Source organism: Equus caballus, chromosome X, assembly GCF_041296265.1.
Source record: "Equus caballus isolate H_3958 breed thoroughbred chromosome X, TB-T2T, whole genome shotgun sequence".
Lineage (NCBI taxonomy): Eukaryota > Metazoa > Chordata > Mammalia > Perissodactyla > Equidae > Equus > Equus caballus.
Window position 1 is genome coordinate 8435785 of NC_091715.1, and position 19137 is coordinate 8454921.

The 19137-nt window shown below is 38.6% G+C and overlaps 1 protein-coding gene across 4 annotated transcripts in view; it reads left to right on the plus strand.

The window, feature by feature from the left end:
* FRMPD4 (FERM and PDZ domain containing 4) overlaps positions 1–19137 on the plus strand; it is a 798322-nt gene that overhangs the window by 30636 nt on the left and 748549 nt on the right. The gene's annotated exons all lie outside the window — the stretch shown is intronic.

Sequence of the window (19137 nt, forward strand, 5' to 3'; positions counted from 1 at the left end):
GGCTGTAGGGATGCCGTTCAAAAATCAAGGCCAATCTCTGTCTCTATGGCCACTCTAAGTGCCCTCCAGGAAATCTGAAAGAGTGGGGTTCTGGGAACTTGGGGACTATTTCTACATGCTATTTTACTAACATAATGTTAGTTCCCCCATTTTCTGTTAACTTATTTTCTGACATTCTTGGGATAAGAAAATGGAAAGAGGATTGGGCAGGTCATGATGATTTCCTGTTTCAGATAGTGTCACCTTTATCACTCAGGAAACAATTTTCCAGGAAACTAATTACTCAGGGAATTCATGATTAGGTTCGATGACATGTGAATTATAGAGATGTTAACCTCCCTCCAGTTTGCTGTCAAAACATGACGTGATGGGAACTTGTTCTGTCATCACCCAACCTATAGGTGAAAGGGACTGGGACAGGATTCTAAGTTGTGTATTTGTCTGGATTTCAGAAAAAGGCATTTGACACAGGAACTCTCAAAGCATACCAAAGGGGAAATTTTGAGGGATAAAGCTTGTGCTAAAAATAATATTCATAAATATTATTATTGCTAATATTTGTTGAGTTCCTACTATATTCCAAACCTTTACAGATAAACTTCAAATACTCCTAACAATCCTTCAAGTAAAGTATTATTATCCCCATTTAATTAGAAGCTTACAGACATTGGATCTTACTCAAAGATCACACTGCCAGCTGAGACAAAGCTGAAATCCATGTTTTTTTAACTCTAAAATTTGAGCTCTTGTCAGTATACTGGAGTGAGCAAACTTTTTCTGTAAAGGGCCAGATAGTAAATATTTTCAGTTTTGCTGGCCGGACGGTATGTGTTGCAAATACTCGATTCTGTTGTTGTAGTACATAGGCAGCCATAGACAATACATAAATGAATGAGTGTGGCTATGTTCCAATAAATCTTTATTTGCAGACACAAACATTTATTTTTAATATAATTTTCACATCATGAATTATTGTTCTTTGGAATTTTTCCGAACTGTTCAAAAATGGTAAAGTCATTCTGCTCACGGGCCATACAAAAACAGGTGGTAGCCCAGGTTTGGCCCACAGACTGTAGTTTGCTGACCCCTGTGCTATACAGAGCTGCCTGTCTAACAATGACTTATGAAAATAATGAAGTGACAGCAACTGGGCTACATATTTTACCCAAGGGAGGCAAGTCAACTACAGAAAAGCTTATTGGACCTGAAGCTGTAGGAAACAAAAGTTCTCATTCTGGCTCTTCCATCACATTAAATGTGTAGATTTAGATACATCTCAAAAACGTCTGGTTCTTGGCTCCTCATCTCCCAAATGAGACGGATCCCTAACAGCTCCACAGTTCTTTGATTTAATCACAGTATGCCTCCACCAAATGATTTCCATAAAATTGGAATTTGAATCTAAGATGGTTACTTGGATGGTGCCATCATTGAAGACTAGGGGAGAAGCAGGTTTGTGGATGACAGCAAAAGCGTGGTTGTGAACAAGTTACATTTGAGGCATCTAGTAGACATAAGCGGAGACAGCTGCATATAAGAACCTGGAGTTGAGGGAGAAGGCAGGACTAGAGACTGAAATTTTCATCAGCATGCAGACTGAATCTGGGTATATCATGGCATTGAATAAGGTCTTTTAGGGCAAGATTTCATAGCCTTGGCACTATTGATGTTTCGGGTGGGATAATTCTTTGTTGTGGGGGCTGTCCTGTCCTACAATGTACATTGCAGGGTGTTTAGTAGCATCCCTGGCCCTACCCACTAGATGCCATTAGAACACCTCCCCCGCCACCCCCGCTGTGACAACCAAAATTGTCTCCAGACATTGCCAAATGTCCCCAAGGGTAAAAATCACCCTTGGTAGAGAATCACTGTTTTATGAAAAAGACTGAGGATGGTCCCCAAGAACTCCAACTTTGGTGATCAGAAAGAGGAGGAGGAAATGGGAGAAGAGACTGAGAAGGAGTGCCCAGTGAAGTAAGAGGAAATCTCATGTGTGAGGTCGCAACTGTTTAGTGTGAACTTGGTTTAATAGTTGGTGAAAGGCAGAGGTGGAGGAACAAGAAGTAATGGTCCATAGCTCAGGGCTGAGCCCCGGCGGGCTCCACCGTATTTCCTTTTTGAGACCCCCAGTGGTAGTAGAAGGGACAGAGGCACATGAAGCATTAAGGTCATTCATTTTCTAACTGCCTGGAGCCTGAAGATAGTGCAATGGATGGAGTGTTTTCTAGTAGGGAATTAAACTAAATAGGAGGTTAAGAGTAACATTTAGAAACCAAAGATAGAGACCTTTACATGTTTCTTCTTTCTCATTTTATTTTTAGAAATAATTCCCGAAGGATAAAAATGTTGTTGTCTGAGTGCAGGAGAAAAACAAGAGCAGAAATAGAGTTGCTATGGTTTTGAGGAAAAGCAAAAGGGACTTAAGACCTGGAAGTTTTGCCTTCCTGAGCTGCGGGATGGACCCTCTTTGTTTTGTGGTCTCTTCACTCACTTCATGCCTAATAGTAGTAAAAAAAAAAAAAAAAGTGAACAGATTGTGTGAACTTTATACGTTTGAAAATGGAACAGCTATGACTTAGTAAAGTCCCAATATAAAGATTTTAAAAAATCAGTCCCTCATATTGAAATTAATGTCATTAGACAAGTGTGCCTCTTAGCCGCAGGCTTGATATTAAAGGACCAAAAGAAGGAGAAATATCTGCTTTGTCATCTTTATGTAAGTCTTCTCACTCCAAAATGGACATAATAAATTTACCTCATAAGGTTATTATGTAAAAAATGCCTAAAAGTGTGTAGTGCATAGTTGGGCTTCCATAAATGTTTAAAAGTAATGGCAGTGTGTGTCCTGGTTGTGGTGGTGATTACGCATGTCTAAACATGCAATGAAATTCCATAGAACGAGACACTCCACCTCTACCCCCCAAAAAGTGCAGCAAAAGAGTGAAACCCAAATAAGATTATTAGTTGAGTTAATAGTATTGCATCAGTGTCAATTTCCTGACTTTGGCCATGTGCTGTGGTTATGTAAGATGTTCTCATTTGGGCAAGCTGGGCGTAGGGGACAGAGAACTCTATAGTAGTTTACAACTTCTTGTGAGTCTTAAACTATTTTAAATAAAATTATTGAAAAGAAGCAAATAATTAGATGTTGAAATAGACTGAAAAGACCTTCTGTTTATGATTATTGTATTCCTCAGGATCATTGTGTTTTATGGTCAACTTTACCTTGTAGATTCATTTTTATTTTAAAGAGACTTGTATCATGAGTAAGCCAAATTATCAGGTTTTACTTATAAATGACAAAATAGAATGTGATCAATATATGTTCAGGCTAATGCAATAGGTTATAATCCAGAGCACGAACCTAAATTGATCTTAATAAACATGCAGTGACAAAGCCCAGTGATAGGTGAAAGTCTGAAATTAAACAGGATTACCATTTAGTCTTTAGTTGTGGCATATTTTATTTTTGGATAGTCCAAGACTCATCTAAGTTTGCCAAAGATTGAAATTTTCACACTACACATCCTTAAATTCCTTGAGAAGTAGAAAGTAGAGGTGGCTTGCCTACTGTTTTAGGTGAGAATTTCTACTTCAGCAGACTTTGGGGAGGGCAAACCTCCTCTATCTTGCTGATATGCCCAAGATGTGATCTATTTATATTACAAACCATATGCAGAGCCTGGCAAGTCTTTCTGTAAATGAGCTCATCCGCTCTGCCCTAAAATAGAGGCTGGGAGAGGGGCGCCAAAGACATTAGGGACCTTTCACAACCATTACGCCTCTTGGTGCTGATTGAACAGGAAGCATGAACAAAATCTATGAGTTCTGATAGGAAGGATAAATAATAAATACCTGTCAAGGGGAACAAGATGTCCTTGGTCTTCTTTGCGGGTCGTCAAAGTCAAGTTCTTAAAGACTTGAGTACTTTTTAATGGGTTTTCTTTTTTTGTGTATTGTAAAAATTGCAAGTACAGATAATTTAAGATTTGTCTTACTGATGGGCCTCCTTCAAAGTGGGATGAGTTTTATCTAGAGCTTCATTCAAACCAGCCAGTATTTATAGAACATTTATCCAGTGTTAAGTAATTAGATTTATCTGTAAGGAAATAGAGAAGAGCAGTTGCTGACCTCAAAAGGCTCCTAGACAAGTAGGAAAGAGATGAGAAAACAAAGTCTCTTACAAAATGACAGGCACAGCAAGAGAGGCACGTGCAAGTTTCAGAGAAAGGTGTAAGGGAGAAGTGATTAACTGTTTAGGATAACGTGGCTTAAACTGGGCCTGCAAAAGGATGTGTTCTTGGCGTATGTCGAGTTTGCTACAGTAATTTCAAAATTTTGTGTTTTCATTTAGATGGAAATTATATGTTTACATATATATATATACCTACAAACATTTTTCCAGTTATCTGGATGAGTCTGTAACTTTTTAAAAATTTTTTTATTGTATTAAGAACAGTTAACATGAGATCTACCCTCTTAACAAATTCTTGTGTCCAATACAGTATTGTTAACTTATAGGCACAGAGCTGTACATCAGATCTCTAGAGCTTATTCATCTTGCATAATTGAAACTTTAAACCTGTTTTCCCCTCCACTCAGACCCTGACAGCCATTATTGTACCCTCTGCTTCTATGAGTTTGACTACTCTGAGTTCCTCATATAAGTGGAATCATAGTATTTGTCCTTCTGTGACTGGCTTATTTCACTTGGCATAATCCAGGTATATTCATGTTGTCAGATATTGCAGGATTTCCCTTTTTTTAAAGGCTGAATAATATTACATTGTATGTATATGCCAATTTTCTTTATCCATTCTTCCGTCTATGGACATTTAGGTTGTTTCCTCATCTTAGTTATTGTGAATTGGGTGAGCCTGTATCTTATTGAATACTCATGGCCACGTGGTTTTAGTGTATTTGCATCTACGTACTCTTGAAATGAGTATTTTGCTTTAGTTTGAGTAGAGGGAAGTGGATAAGAAAACTGAGTCATTCTGCAGCATGTCGTAGTTGGGAATGTGGGTTTCAAAGAACCTGGACTAGAGCATCGGTGGCATATTCCAAGTTCAGTGGATGGCTTACAGAGATGCCATCTTTATTTGTCCCAGCTAGCAAAACTTCCTTAAAAGGAAATGTAGTAGTACATATTCAATGAAGAATTTGTGTGCTCCTAATTATGACAACTAGTTAAGATATCTGTTTAGTGCCTGAATAATGCCCCACTGCTTACTCTGTCTTTAAGTGAACAAGAAAGCTGTGCCTGTGACAGACCCTTTCCCCCTTTCCCATATTCTTGTCATGAACAAGGCAGCAGCGGTTTTAATACTTTAGTGAAAAGACCAAGAGAGCTATAGATACATTGGCAATGTATCAATCAGAAGTTACATTCAGCTGCCAGTGATAAAAACTCAGGAAAGGGTGGCTTAAATTAAGGCTTCATTAAGTCCAGAATGGGTAGTCCAAGGCTGTTATGGTAGCTACATGATATAACCAGTGACCCATGCTCCTTTTGACTTTGTGCTTTGTCATCCTAATCCTCCTGTTCTCAAAATGGATGTCAGAGCTCTAGCCATCATATTTTCATTTTGGGCATAAAGAAGAGGCAGAGCGAAGAGAGAAGAAGGCATATGCTAACTGTGTTAAAATTCCCTTAAAATTGCCTTCCTGGAAGTCCCCTTCAGTGACTTTTACTTACATCATACTGACCAGGACTATCTCAAATACTCCTAGTTGTAAGGGAGACAGGAAATTTCATTTTTAGCTTGTCACATTGTCTCTTCAAATAATCTCAGGGTTCAAGTAATACAGAGAAAACAGATCTTTGGTAGACAGCTAGTAGCCTCTGCAACACTGGGATCTTATTATCATTGAGTTCTTGATCCAAATTCTGCAACTACCCAGTTATAGACATCTTGATATATGAGAGAAAGAAACCCCTGTTTATTAAAGGTACTGTTATTTAGGTGTTTATTATTTGCAGCTAAACATATTCCTAACTGAAACAAATATAAACACTGATTGTTGATGTTTAACTTTTAGAATTGACTCATTTATCTGGAATCACAAATTCAAATATATTCAGAACTAGATAGTGTGAGTGAGTGGCTTTCATACAGGATTGCCAGCCCACGGTTACAAGATAAAAATTTCAAGAGAACCAGAAAGCTGGATCTTTATGCATATTGCAAGGTCAGAAAATTTTTTTCATACCGCATTATAGATATGAAGAAAAGAACCTCATTTCTTTATTTAGCTTGTAATTGTGGCCTCTCCTAATCTCCCTTCTCCTGATTAGAGGAAAAACACAAGAAAACACCAACAGTGCCTAAAAGTCAATCTTGTTTAAGTGTTAGTCCACTCTGAAAATTTAGGAAATTTAAGATATAATTCAAATACCATAAAATTCGTCTTTGAAAGGTTTAAAATTCAGTAGTTTTTAGTATATTCACAATGTTGTGCAACAATTGCCACTATCTAATTCCAGAACATTGCATCACCCTAGAAAGAAAACTCATCCCCATTAGTAGTCAGTCCTCTCTCTGTCCATATGTGTTTGCCTACTCCAGACATTTCATATAATTGGAATCATATACTATGTGGCTCTTTGTGACTAGCTTCTTTCACTTAGTATAATGTTTTCACGGTTTATCCATGTATAACATGTATCACTACTTCAGTCCTTTTTATATATGAATAATATTCCGTTGTATGGATAACCCACATTTTGTTTATCCGTTAGTTTGATGGATGTTTGAGTTATTTCCACTTTTTGGCTATTACGAATAATGCTGCTATGAACATTTGTGCACAAGTCTTTGTGTGGACGTATGTTTTCACTTCTCTTAGGCATATACCTAGGAGTGAAATTGCTGGGTCACATGGGAAGTTTGTGCTGAACTTTTTGAGGAACTACCAAACTGTTTTCCAAAGTGGCTGCACCAATTTACATTCCTATCAGCAGTGTATGAGGGTTCCAATTTCTCTGCTTCCCTGCCAACTTTTGTTACTGTTTGTCTTTTTGGTTATAGCCATCCTACCAGGTATGAAGTAGTATCTCATTGGGTTTCAATTTTTATTTCCTTAATGAGTAATAATGTTGAGCATCTCTTTATGTGTTTATTGGCCATTTGTATACCTACTTTGGAGAAATGTCTATTTAAATCCTTTGCCTATTCTGAATATTGGGTTATTTGTCTTTTTATTACTGCATTGTATGCTTTTTATATAGTTTGAAATATGTTATTGTCACATTTTCAGGTCACAAATGGTTGAAAATTGGCAACTAATATGGTTCAAACTAATAAAAATACCCAGTCTCCTCTGCTTTTCTCTCTAGAAGAGCATTGAGATGTGTGGGCTAGGGTTATAGCTCTTGTAACCTCCTTATAGGAAGGCTCTTTGGATTGTCTTCGTGGCTCCTAAAGCAATGTTACTTGTCCACTTGGGTGCTGCTAGCTTGGCTGACATTTGTGGCTCACATCTTTGATGGGGGAACTGATAATCTGGCCACTCTTGGCTTTGTGAGGGTCTTGTGTTGTTCTGGCTGCTTTGGCCTCAGCTCTGCCTCTTTAATCATTTCAGACACCCCCCCCCCCCCCGAGTTCTGACCCTGACTTCCGTTTGATCCTGTCCTAGTCCATTCGGGCTCTTATAACAAAATATCACAGACTGGGTGACTTATAACAACAGAAATTTATTTCTCATAGTCCTTGATGCTGGAAGTCCAAAATCAGGGTGCCAGCATGGTCAGGTGAGGGCCCTCTTCTGGGTTACAGACTTCTTGTTGTACCTTCACATGGTGGAAGGGCCTGGGGAGCTCTGTGGGATCTCTTATAAGAGCACTAATCCCATTCATGAGGTCTCCACCTTCATGATATAATCAGCTCCCCAAGGCCCCCACCAACCAGTACCATCACCTTTGGGGGTTAGGATTTCAACATATGATTTTAGGGGGGAACACAAATATTCACACCATAGCAACCCTGACTCAAGTGGTCTTCCACAGAATCTTCAGTGGATGCCACCTTACCCCCACTATGGCCATTCCATTTAGCAAACTCCACCTCTAGAAACTCAGCTACTTTCCATAGTGGAACCCAGGGCAACTTGAGCAAGCTGAATTTCAGGGTCTCCTTTTGCATGACTTGCTTGCTGGGCAAAGTGATATGATTGCACTGCAGAGTGGTATATGGAAGCTCCATCACCGAGTCCCAGATCCTCTATATTCTCCTCAATTTGTCCATTTTGTCTCTCCTTTGCCAAGCACGGGCTAAAAAGAAAAAATCGGGAGACCCAACTGCCCACTTTGCTCTCCTGCTTTTTTCCTTCTCCTTCTCACAATTCCTCAGATCAGAAGTTAGGAGGGTATATTAGTCAGGGTTCTTCAAAGAAACAGAACCAATAGGATGTGTGTGTGTGTATGTATAAAGATATTTACTATAAGGAATTGGCTCACGCAATTATGGAGGCTGACAAATCCCAAGGTCTGTAGGTGAGTTGGCAAGCTGGAGACCCAGGAGAACCAGTGGTTTAGTTTCAGTCTGAGTCCAAAGCCCTGAGAACCAGGAGAGCTGATGGTGTAGTTCCGTTCTGAAGGCCAGCAGGCTCAAAAACCAGGAAGAGCCTATGTTTCAGTTCAAATCCTAAGGCAGGAAAAAGCCAACGTACCAATTTGAAAACCATCAGGTTGGAGGAGCTCTCTCTTACTCGAGATAACATTTTTGTTCTACTCAGTCCTTCAACTGATTGGATGAGGCCCAACCACATTTGGGAAGACAATCAGCTTTACTTGGACTACCAATTTAAATGTTATTCTCGCCCCAAAACACCCTCACAGAAACATGGAGAATGTTTGACCAAATATCTGGGTACCCTGTGGGCTAGTCAAGTTGACACACAAAATTAACCATCACAGAGGGCTGTCCCTTAACTTCCTTTATAACTAGGATGGCCCATAAAATGTATCATCTTATCTGGAACACATTTGTGTGAAAGAAGACATAACTGGGTGGGGTGCATCAACAAGTGTAAACTGGTATTGTACAAGTCAAAGCAGCTTGTATAGTGACTCGACTTATAACATGTCCTCTTCACTGCCAAAGGATGTGTCCAGCTGGCACATATGGAAGATTGCCTATTATCTATGAGGCTGGGTCCTCCAAAATTGTCCCTAGGAAAACTTAAGAGGGACAGAAAGTAAGCTAGAAAATCCTCTCTCAAGAAAAAAGCTAGTTTTGGAAGATTAGTGTCCTGCTTCATAAGCCTGTTTTTGAAGATCAGAAGATGAGCATTCCCTTGGACTTTCTCTTCAAATTTCCTCTGTAATGAATTCTGGTCTCTCTCCAGGCAGCTGAATGACTGAGCATTCTAGGGTGAAGGTCATGAAATTGATAAAGCAAAAGAGTAAAAAACAAAAGGAATATTAAGAAGATAGTACTTTGGTTACAGGTGAACTCTCTCAGTTTAAAATACTGGGAAACTAATTTAATTTATAAATTTCTGTTTAAACCAAACAAAACATCTATGTCATTTTTTACTCAGGGGCCAACAGTTTGTGACCCTTGCTGGACAAATCACAGATGAATTTTGTTAAAGAATTAGGTTGGTGGGAATGGGAAAGGAGCAGCGGAGGGAAAGGAGAGAACATTACTGCTTCCCCTTCCATAATTAATAGCCAAGAGACACTGCCTATGGTGGAGAGAACATGAAACAGAGAAGGAGAAGTGTACTTACTTACTAGCAGCATTGACCAATGGAGGTCTTGATCTGGAGATATAGCTAGAATATATGCCCAAATATAAGTCGACCCTGAATGTAAGTGAAACTGTCATTTCCCTAAATGAGAAACTTTAAAGCAACTTCTCTTTTATCAACTTGAATATACAATACTTAGGGACAGAGTTGAAATGGCCAGACGTCTATGTATATATTTTAAAACTCATGTTATATATTGTTAAACAAAATTGCTCTTTTTCACTCTCACATCTCATGATACAATTTTTTTAAAACTCTATACATGCACATTGACATTCATTTCTCCTTCATCTAGAGCCACTTGAAAATAGGGTCATATTCGCATCCACTAAGTTGTTGATTGCAGCACTTTTTGAATCTGAGCATATTGCTGCCATTAGGACTTTTATCATGATTCACATATGCCCATTAATTCATAGTGAGCTCCACATCATAAGCATTTAATGTATTGTAATAAACTGATTTTTTTAAAAAGGCTTGGACACAATGGCACCCAGAGCTACAGTTTGAAGTCATTTCTCCAGAAATGATGACTCAATCTGTGTTAAATTTATTTACCTTCCCCCATCGTGTCAAGTGACCTCTATAAGCATCCAAACTGAGTTTGATTGAGGTCGTTTCAGGTTAATGTATCTTCCCCAAATAGTACTTTGTTGTTCAAAATTAAGTAATTGAGAGACTGCCTGTAATATGAAAGTCTTAATAAGGACTTTAGTTTTGATGGGATAATTTTGAGGAAAAATCTTACCTTCTAGTTGGGTATATACAGAATCTTGGGAAGAAGGGCTACTTGAAATTTGTGTGAGAGAGAAGAAGGTTAAATCTTCAGCTATAGTAGCAGAAAATTAATAGAAATTTGATTTTAATAAACCAAGAAATTGTGACATAAAGCATACTATCTACAGATCTTGATGCAAATACTAGATAACCAAACACCAATAATAGTTTCAGTTAGTGGCTTGTGGGGAGCTAGACGGGGACAAGGTAAGACCAAGTCAAGAAACTTGGCGTTCATTATAAAGGCACCTAAACTATAATATATTATAATGAAAAATGTAAAAGTGAAAGCAGAATATTACAATAGTCCAAATGAGAGATGACGACCCGTGTCATTGATGATGAGGAGGGAAGAGGCAGATTTTAGAGCTGCTTGGAGGTAGAATTGATGGGACTTCATGCCTGGATTATGGGAATACATGGAGAGGTAAGAATGCAAGGTGCTTCTGGTTTCCCAGCTTTGGAGACTGGGTAAATATGGTACCAAGTTGGAAATCCATGAACAAGGGAGTGAACGACAGTGGGATCCATTGTGAGCACACATACTCTTAGTATCTGTGGCCTGTTCAGTAGAGATGAGTCAGGAGTGCAGGACAGAAGCTCTTGGAGAGATACACATTTGGGATTCATCAACGTATGAGTGTAGATAGAGCTTCCGGAGTGGCTAGATTGCCTGGCAAATGTTTTATGTAATATAACAAAGCTGGGGATGGGGCTTTGGAAAAACTATCACTATTAGAAGGCAGGGGAAAGAATCCAATGAAGGAAGCTGAGAGAAAATGGGCCAGAGATAGAGGTCAAGACAGAAAGGGGCAAGTGTCAACGAAAGAGTATTTAGTCGTGTTGGATTTCAAAGGAATATCAAATGAAATAAGGAATGAGAAGTATCTACTTGATTTGGAAAAATTCTTTTGTATTTTCTAAATAAGGAAGTGATCTCAGAAAATAGATCTTTCTGTCTGCAAACAGTTTAGAAGAACCTTTTGGGGAAGGTACGATTTAGGAATAGTTAGTTGTGAAATAAATTCAGTATTCGTCAAGAGGATGATGACACTGGTAAAAACAAATGAATGTGTCCTTTGCCCAAATTTGCCTGTGGCCTTGCACAGCAATAACCTCACAAACACCTAAACTGAGCCTCTGCCTTTGTCCTACAGGACCTCAAGGTCACTCTGAGTCTAGCTTGCTGTCTGTTTTGGTTCTGTCTGATTGCCCCAGATCCCTGCCTCACTTTCTTCCAATGTCTACTTCTATGGCAAGGGATTCACATTTGTTGGTGGAATTTCTGTTGAATAGATATCAGATTTGTCTCCAGATACCCACTACTGTCTTTCTGATTCCCATGGATATCTCTAAAGGGTGGAACGATGGGAGACAGATTGTCTCAATGCAAGGATGACTCTCAGACAAAGTGATTCAAGGAGGTATTGAAAGAGTTAATCAAAGAGGCACCAAATTTCCATTCTCTGAAGATCTTCCAGCACAGACTAGATGACCTTTCAGCAGTCATGCCGCAGAGAAAAGAATTCATCCATTGGATGACCTTTAAAATCCCTTCCTGTCCTAAGAATCAGTGTATCCCGACACCAAACAGAGCATAGAAATCAAGGAACCTCAGGGTTGGAAGGGACTTTAAGAGGTCATCTGATCCTTCTTACCAAATAAAAACATCCTTTCTACTGCCTTACTGAAGAGGAGCATTCCCAGCTTTTCTTTTAATTAATAAACTTTATTTTTTAGAGTCATTTTAGATTTACAGCAAGATCGAGCAGAAAGCACAGAGAATTCCTATATACCCCCGATCCCCACACAGGCACAGTTGATCTCCCCGCTATCAACATCCTGCACTAGAGTGACAGTACATTTGTGACAATCATCAACCTATGTTGACACCTCTTTACCACCCAAAGTCCATAGTTTTCATTAAAGTTCACTCTTGGCCTTGCACACTCCACAGGTTTTGACAAATAATGACATGTGTCTACATTATAGTATTTACAGAACACTTTCACTGCCCTAAAAATTCTCTGTCTTCTTCCTATTCATCCCTTCCTCCCCCCAACCCCCGGAAACCATAATCTTTTTATTGCCTCCATAGTTTTGCCTTTTCCATAATGTCATATAGTTTGAATCATACAGTATGTAACCATATCAGATTGGTTTCTTTCACTTAGTGATAAGCACTTAAGGTTCCTCCATGGCTTTGCATGGCTTGATAGCTCATTTCTTTTCAGTGCAAAATAATATTCCATTGTTTGGGTGTACCACTGTTTATTTATCCATTTACCTACTGAGGGACATCTTGGTTACTTCCAAGTTTTGGCAATTATAAATAAAGCTGCTATAAACATCTGTGTGTAGGTTTTTGGGTACACGTTAAGTTTTCAGCTCATTTGGGTAAATAACAAGGAGCATAATTGCTGGTTCATGTGGTAAGAGTGTCTTTACTTTTGTAAGAAACTGTCAAACTGTCTTCCAAAATGGTTGTATCATTTTGCCTTCCCACCAGCAATGAATGAGAGTTCCTGTTGCTCCATATCCTTGTCAGCATTTGGTATTGCCAGTGTTTTGGATTTTGGCCATTCCTTGGCTTTTCTTTGAATGCTCATACAATGATAATTCACCGTGTCAGAAATTCAGAATGTATTTAATGGCCAGGCAAGGAAGGCCTTATAGCAGAGTAAGCTGAGATAAAAAATGTGGCACCTCCACCTGGACACAGAGTTCTATCTGGGCTTGGAGCAGTGCACCTTTCTGCAACAGAGAGCTCACCAAATGTCCATTTTCTCCCCTACATTTCCTAGCCTCCCTTGTAGTTAGGTTGGGGCATGTGACTGAGCTTTGGCCAATGGGAATGTCTGAAGAGGTGAAGCCTCACTGTAGGTCTGAGTCACTTAAAAGTCTCTGTGTTCCTGCCTTTTCCTGTTTCTTATATTCAGAGACCTTGGAGCCTCTGTGATCTAGATGAAGCAGCTGTAAGGCACCAGACCTCTGTGAGCCTGGGCCCTAGAATGACTGTGTGGAACAGAGCTCCCTACCTACCTGCCTTGGAAAATGTATTTTGAGCAATAAACTTTGTTGTATTAAGCCACGGAGATTCCAGGGTTAAGTTGTTACCTCCACATAGTCTGACCTAACCTGACTAGTATACCTCTCTTTGCTGACCCTTAAGGTCTCTCTTGAATCCCAGTCCCTTTCTCTCTATTCAGCTGGAATTCCGTTCTATGTCTGTGCTAAACTTTAACTTCAGACCTCTTTAGTTATATTTGGCAATGTGACCCACTTCAACAAAGCTTTTGGAATCTGTCCCATGTCAATAAGGTTTCCCAGACTCTCAATTCACTCCTGGTAGCCCATCTTTGTCTTTGGACTCTGTGGGAATCCCTCTGTTCACTCTTCCATCCAGTCATTTCATAGGCTCTCCACCGATTCCTCAGAGTCTCACTAATACGAGGTCTCCAGTCATGAGCTCCCTCAGTGACAATGCCTCTCACTTGACAATTACCAAATAAGGCAGCCCATTCTATTTTTAGAATGGTCTAAGTGACATTAAGTTTTTCCTTTAGAGATTTTAATGTGCCTGATGAAAGTTGTCTTGTATTTGTTCAACCTGCATTGTCTGGAGTTGTGAAAATATCTTCCTCCTTCTTCTTTGTGTTAGACTTCTAGGTAACTGAAGATAGAAAGCTATCATGGTCCTCCTAATTTCTTCTCTCATCTAGGGTGTCTGTTTTTATCCAGGGGGATATATATGTATTTTTACAGAAGTGAAACCTTCCTGATAATAAGAAAAGGGAATGATAAAAGGATATATATTTCAGTACATAAATATAATAATAACTAATATTATACATTTAACACAAGAGAGATGAACTTGTTTAAAAAACCATAACACATGTGTAGGCTGTATGATTATACCTATAATCCATCTGCTTTTTATACATCTTTCAGTTTTCTTGTTAAGATTTCACTTGGGGTTGAGACTTGGCAAAGCCTCAGTCTGACAGCAATTTTTAAAATACAAAATGTGAGAAAAGGAGAAAAGGATCCATCATATTTTTCAATTACAAAAGCACTAAGGCAAGGAATAGTTCCTTTATCTTCTTTTTCTTTTTATGAACTCAGAAGTCAAAAAAGGGAGAGTTAGAAGAATAAAACCCTAGAACCTTTCAACTTTTCAAAAAAAAACTTGCTCTAGATATTTAAATGAAAGAAGTAACCAATGACCCATCAGAAGTCAAGGAGGCCACTGTAATTTAAAAGTATACTCAGAAGAGCTCATTCTGCCATGACGTTTTCCCAGTGTTTCTTGTCTTCTAAAGCCAGAAGGACTACATCTTTCTTTCAAGGTTCAGAGGGATTCTGGAACCCTATTATTGCCATCTTGTTCTATTTAGCTCAAATGCCTTTTCCTATTTAATCTCATCTCATCATTATTGGGCTTTCTCACCCTCATCCTTCTCGCTCCTTATCAGAGCAGCCAGATTATACCAAGGCAGCAGGACTAAGGGAACAGATGTGTATATAAACAGAGGGGATGAAAAGTGGGCATGTACGATGTGGCATCATAGAAAGTGGAGTGTGAGGTAGGGTGTTGGGAAGAGCAGCACTGAGCAAGGGTTCTAGAGGGTCAGGTGGCAGATATCAGAGGCCAGGTGGGGTCAGCCAGGTGAACACTTTCTTTTCCTTTCTCTTATCTTCTTTCCTTGCTTTCCTCCCCTTATTTCATTTTCTCTCTTCCTTTCAACCATTTTGTCCTTTCTCCGATTTCCCCAATTCTTATTACTTTTCTTCCCTGTAACTTTTGCCCTCTTCTCCCAGTTTATCACTTGCCATGTGTGCAGGGAAGAGTTAACATAGCAGGCCTGAGGCTGCTGTCTTTAAATGGCGTTCTTATGGCTGGCATCTGGGAACTGCGCCTTTGAAACATTCTCTGAGTGATAGATCGTTTTGCCCATCTGGTGCACTGGACACCTGCTTCCTTCTGGGAATCTGGAAATTTGGCAGTTGTGGAAGATCATTATTCCTAAGTGAGAAACCCCCAATAAAAACCCTGGACTCTGAGTCTCAAGCAGGCCTCACCAGGCAGAACACTGCATACATGTTGCTGCATCTCCTTGCTAGAGGAAAAAACGTATTCCTTCCTGGTGCTAGGGAGAGAACAGAGGAAATCTGGGCACGGATTCCTCTAGACTCCTCCTGATGGGTCTTTTCCCCTTGGTGATTACTGTAATGTGCTATAACCGTGAGTCCAACTGCTGCTGAATCCTGTGAGTCCTTCTAACAAGTCACTAAATGTATGAGAGGGCTTGGGACTCCTGAAACACATACCAAGACCTATGTTTTTCCTGGCCCATCTTTGCGACCTTCGAAGTGGCATTTAAAAGCCAGATAAAGGACTGCTGATTTTTTTTACCTTGTGAAAATTATTACTGTTTGCAATTGGAAAGAGACTTATTTTAAAAGAAGAGATGAGAGTGAATGGAGACTACTACATTCCAGGCACTGTGCTAAGTGGTTTATATACATTGTGTTATTTAATCAACCAATCTGTGAGGTAGTTATTATCACTCACTACTTTGAATGTAGAAAGCTGATTTATCAAAGATTACAAAGATGGGAGTTGGAGGAGGCAGAGCTTCAGTGGTTTAATTCAGTTTAATGAACATTTATTGAACAAATAATGTATATCAGGCAACGTACTATGCACAAGAGAAAAAATGATAAATAAGACCAAGAGCCAACTATAGAGTTGCTCACTATTTAGAGAGGAGAAAGATTAGCCTAATCATTATGCTCTGGTGAAAGTTTAAGACAAATATATGCCTGGGGTACTGTGAAATTTGAATCTAAATAATTTTGTTGGCAAAGTTTAGGCTTTTTCTTTTTAAATTCATTATTGCTAAAGCCCCTCCCCCTTTCTTTCAAGGGAAATGCATATGAGGAAGTGAAAAAGCTTTATTTTGTTCTTTGATAATTTTTATTAGGTTTTGAAATGTAAAGGAAGTAAATGTTCATGACAAAAATGTCTGACAGTTGAACAAAGTAAAGTGAAACACATCCATTTTTCAATAATTTCCTCCAGTCCATTCCCTAAAGAGAATCACTTCTCCATTTTCCCGTGTTCCACTCACTCCTTAATACCAGGAAATATCAAATAAAAAGATATGAGCCCAACAATACCTAAATTTAATCCTTAAAATAATAAATCACTTTCCTCACAGCCTTTCTGGGTAGAGTTTAAGCATCCAGACTGCCCATGGCCGTGTTTGACTGAATTTGTGTTTCTGACTACAAATTATATTTCTGACTATAAATTATATTATGGACTATGAATTATACTTTAGTTTACATTTCAGTTCCTTTTTAAACTGACAAAAGAGATTTGTATTTCAATACATTTCCTTTTCATTTTTCAAAAAATCCTACTGGTCAATCTTTAATTTAGCAATCTTTAATATTTATGTTGATGTTGGATTTTGAGGAAATTATTTTGAAATGTTCCTGGATTCAGTTTTTCTAAAAGCTGAGATTTTGTTTCTTCTATCCTGGGTCTGAAACAAATCTTACTTTCAGGGTATGGTAAAAGTGTGACAAAGATAGATTCATGCTTAACTACTTCAGAAATAGATAATAGTGAGCAGAGATAAATAATAGGAATAATCAGGGGTCGTGGTTTATGTGAGAACTGGAGGGAATCTCAGAGCTCACCCAGCGTGTCCCCTCATCTTACATATAGGACTCTCCATACTGCTAATGATGAAAAACAGAAATAAATATTAATTCACAATGAGAGTACAGTTTGTGGTTTGTTTTTTTGTTTTTAATCCTAGAGGCTATTTTCTGTTTGCCCTGGATATGAGTATTCTGTCTATGTTTGGGGAATTTGCAGCAGTACAAGCTGAGTAATTAAGGAGTGGAAAAGCCACTATGTTAGATCCGATTCAGGAGAATGGCTCAGTCTCACCAAGCTTATTCCTATGAATTTAAATCAAGCAAGTTCAGTTCAAATTAACTTATCAAGAATCCAGCACAAATTCTTGCCCTATATTCTATGGTGCTCTTAATCCCATGGGAAATAGAATCTTCAACATGAAAAATTAGGAAGTAATATCAGAATTCAAATATGAAACACAGACAAAAGGTACTGGAAGGGTATTCAAGGATATTTTTATGGGCTGAAGTAGGCAATTTTCTTATTTGTAAAATAAAGATTTTACATTAAATTGACCCAAAGTTTTTTTTAATTTTTAGTTACAGAGTATGTGTAACCATCATCACAATCTTGTTTTAGAGTTTTCACTTGAGCCCATTTCTAATCCATTCCCAGACCTGTACCCCGACCCCCACAGGGCTCAGGCAAACACTGATCTTCTTCCTATATCTGTGGATTTGCCTTTCTGAAACTTCATATACATGAAATTTCATGGTCTTTTGCATCTGACTTTTTAAATTTAGAATAATTTTTTGAGGTTCATCCATGTTGTAACATGTATCAGTAGTTTGTTTCTTTTTATTGCTGAGCAGTATTCCATTCCATGGATATACCACATCGTGTTTATAGAGTTACCAGCTGATGGACATTTAGGTTATTTTCACTTTTGGACTATTATGAATAATGCTGCTGTGAACATTCACATACAAATCTTTGTGTGGACATATGTTCTCATTTCTCTTGGGTAGATTCCCGGGAGTAGAATTGCTGGTTTGTATGATAAGTTTATTTTATATTATTTTTTATTTTTATTTTTTTTTACTGAGGAAGATTTGCCCTGAGCTAACATCCACAGCCAGTCTTCCTCTTTTGTTTGTATGTGAGCCACCACCACAGCATGGCCACTGATGCACGAGTGGTATAGGTCCACACCCAGGGACCAAACCTGGGCTACCAAAGTGGAGTGTGCTGAACTTAACCACTAGGCCACTGAGGCTGGCCCAATAAGTTTAATTTTTAAAGAAACTGCCAAACTGTTTTGCAGAGTGGCAGTACCATTTTACATCCCTACCAACAGTATATAAGGGTTCCAGTTTCTCTGAACAATGATATACACATCCTTTCATATGCTTATTATTTATTTGTGTCTGTTTTTTGGTGAAATATCTATTTAAATCTTTTATTCATTTTTAAGGTATTGAGTTACAAGAGTTCTTTATGTATTCTGAATACAAAGAATTAAGAAATGAACTTTTAATTTTTTTTTTAAAGATTGGCACCTGAGCTAAACATCTGTTGCCAGTCTTTTTTTTTCTTCTCCCCAAAGCCCCCCAGTACATAGCTATATATGCTAGTTATAGGTTCTTCTAGTTGTGCCATATGGGATGCTACCTCAGCATAGCTTGATGAGTGGTGCTAGGTCCGTGCTTAGGATCCAAACTGGGGAAACCCTGGGCTGCTGAAGCTGGAGTGCATGAACTTAACCACTCAGCCATGGGGCTGGCACCTGAACTTTTAGTTTTTGAACTCATCTTATGGATTTTGTTAATAAAGGGTTTTAGGAAGTATTTGACTTTAGCTTTTGTATGATGACAATAGAAATTTTCAGAATGGCTAAACTCACACTCTGGAATGTGAATTATATGCAGTTTACCTACAATGACTTAGGT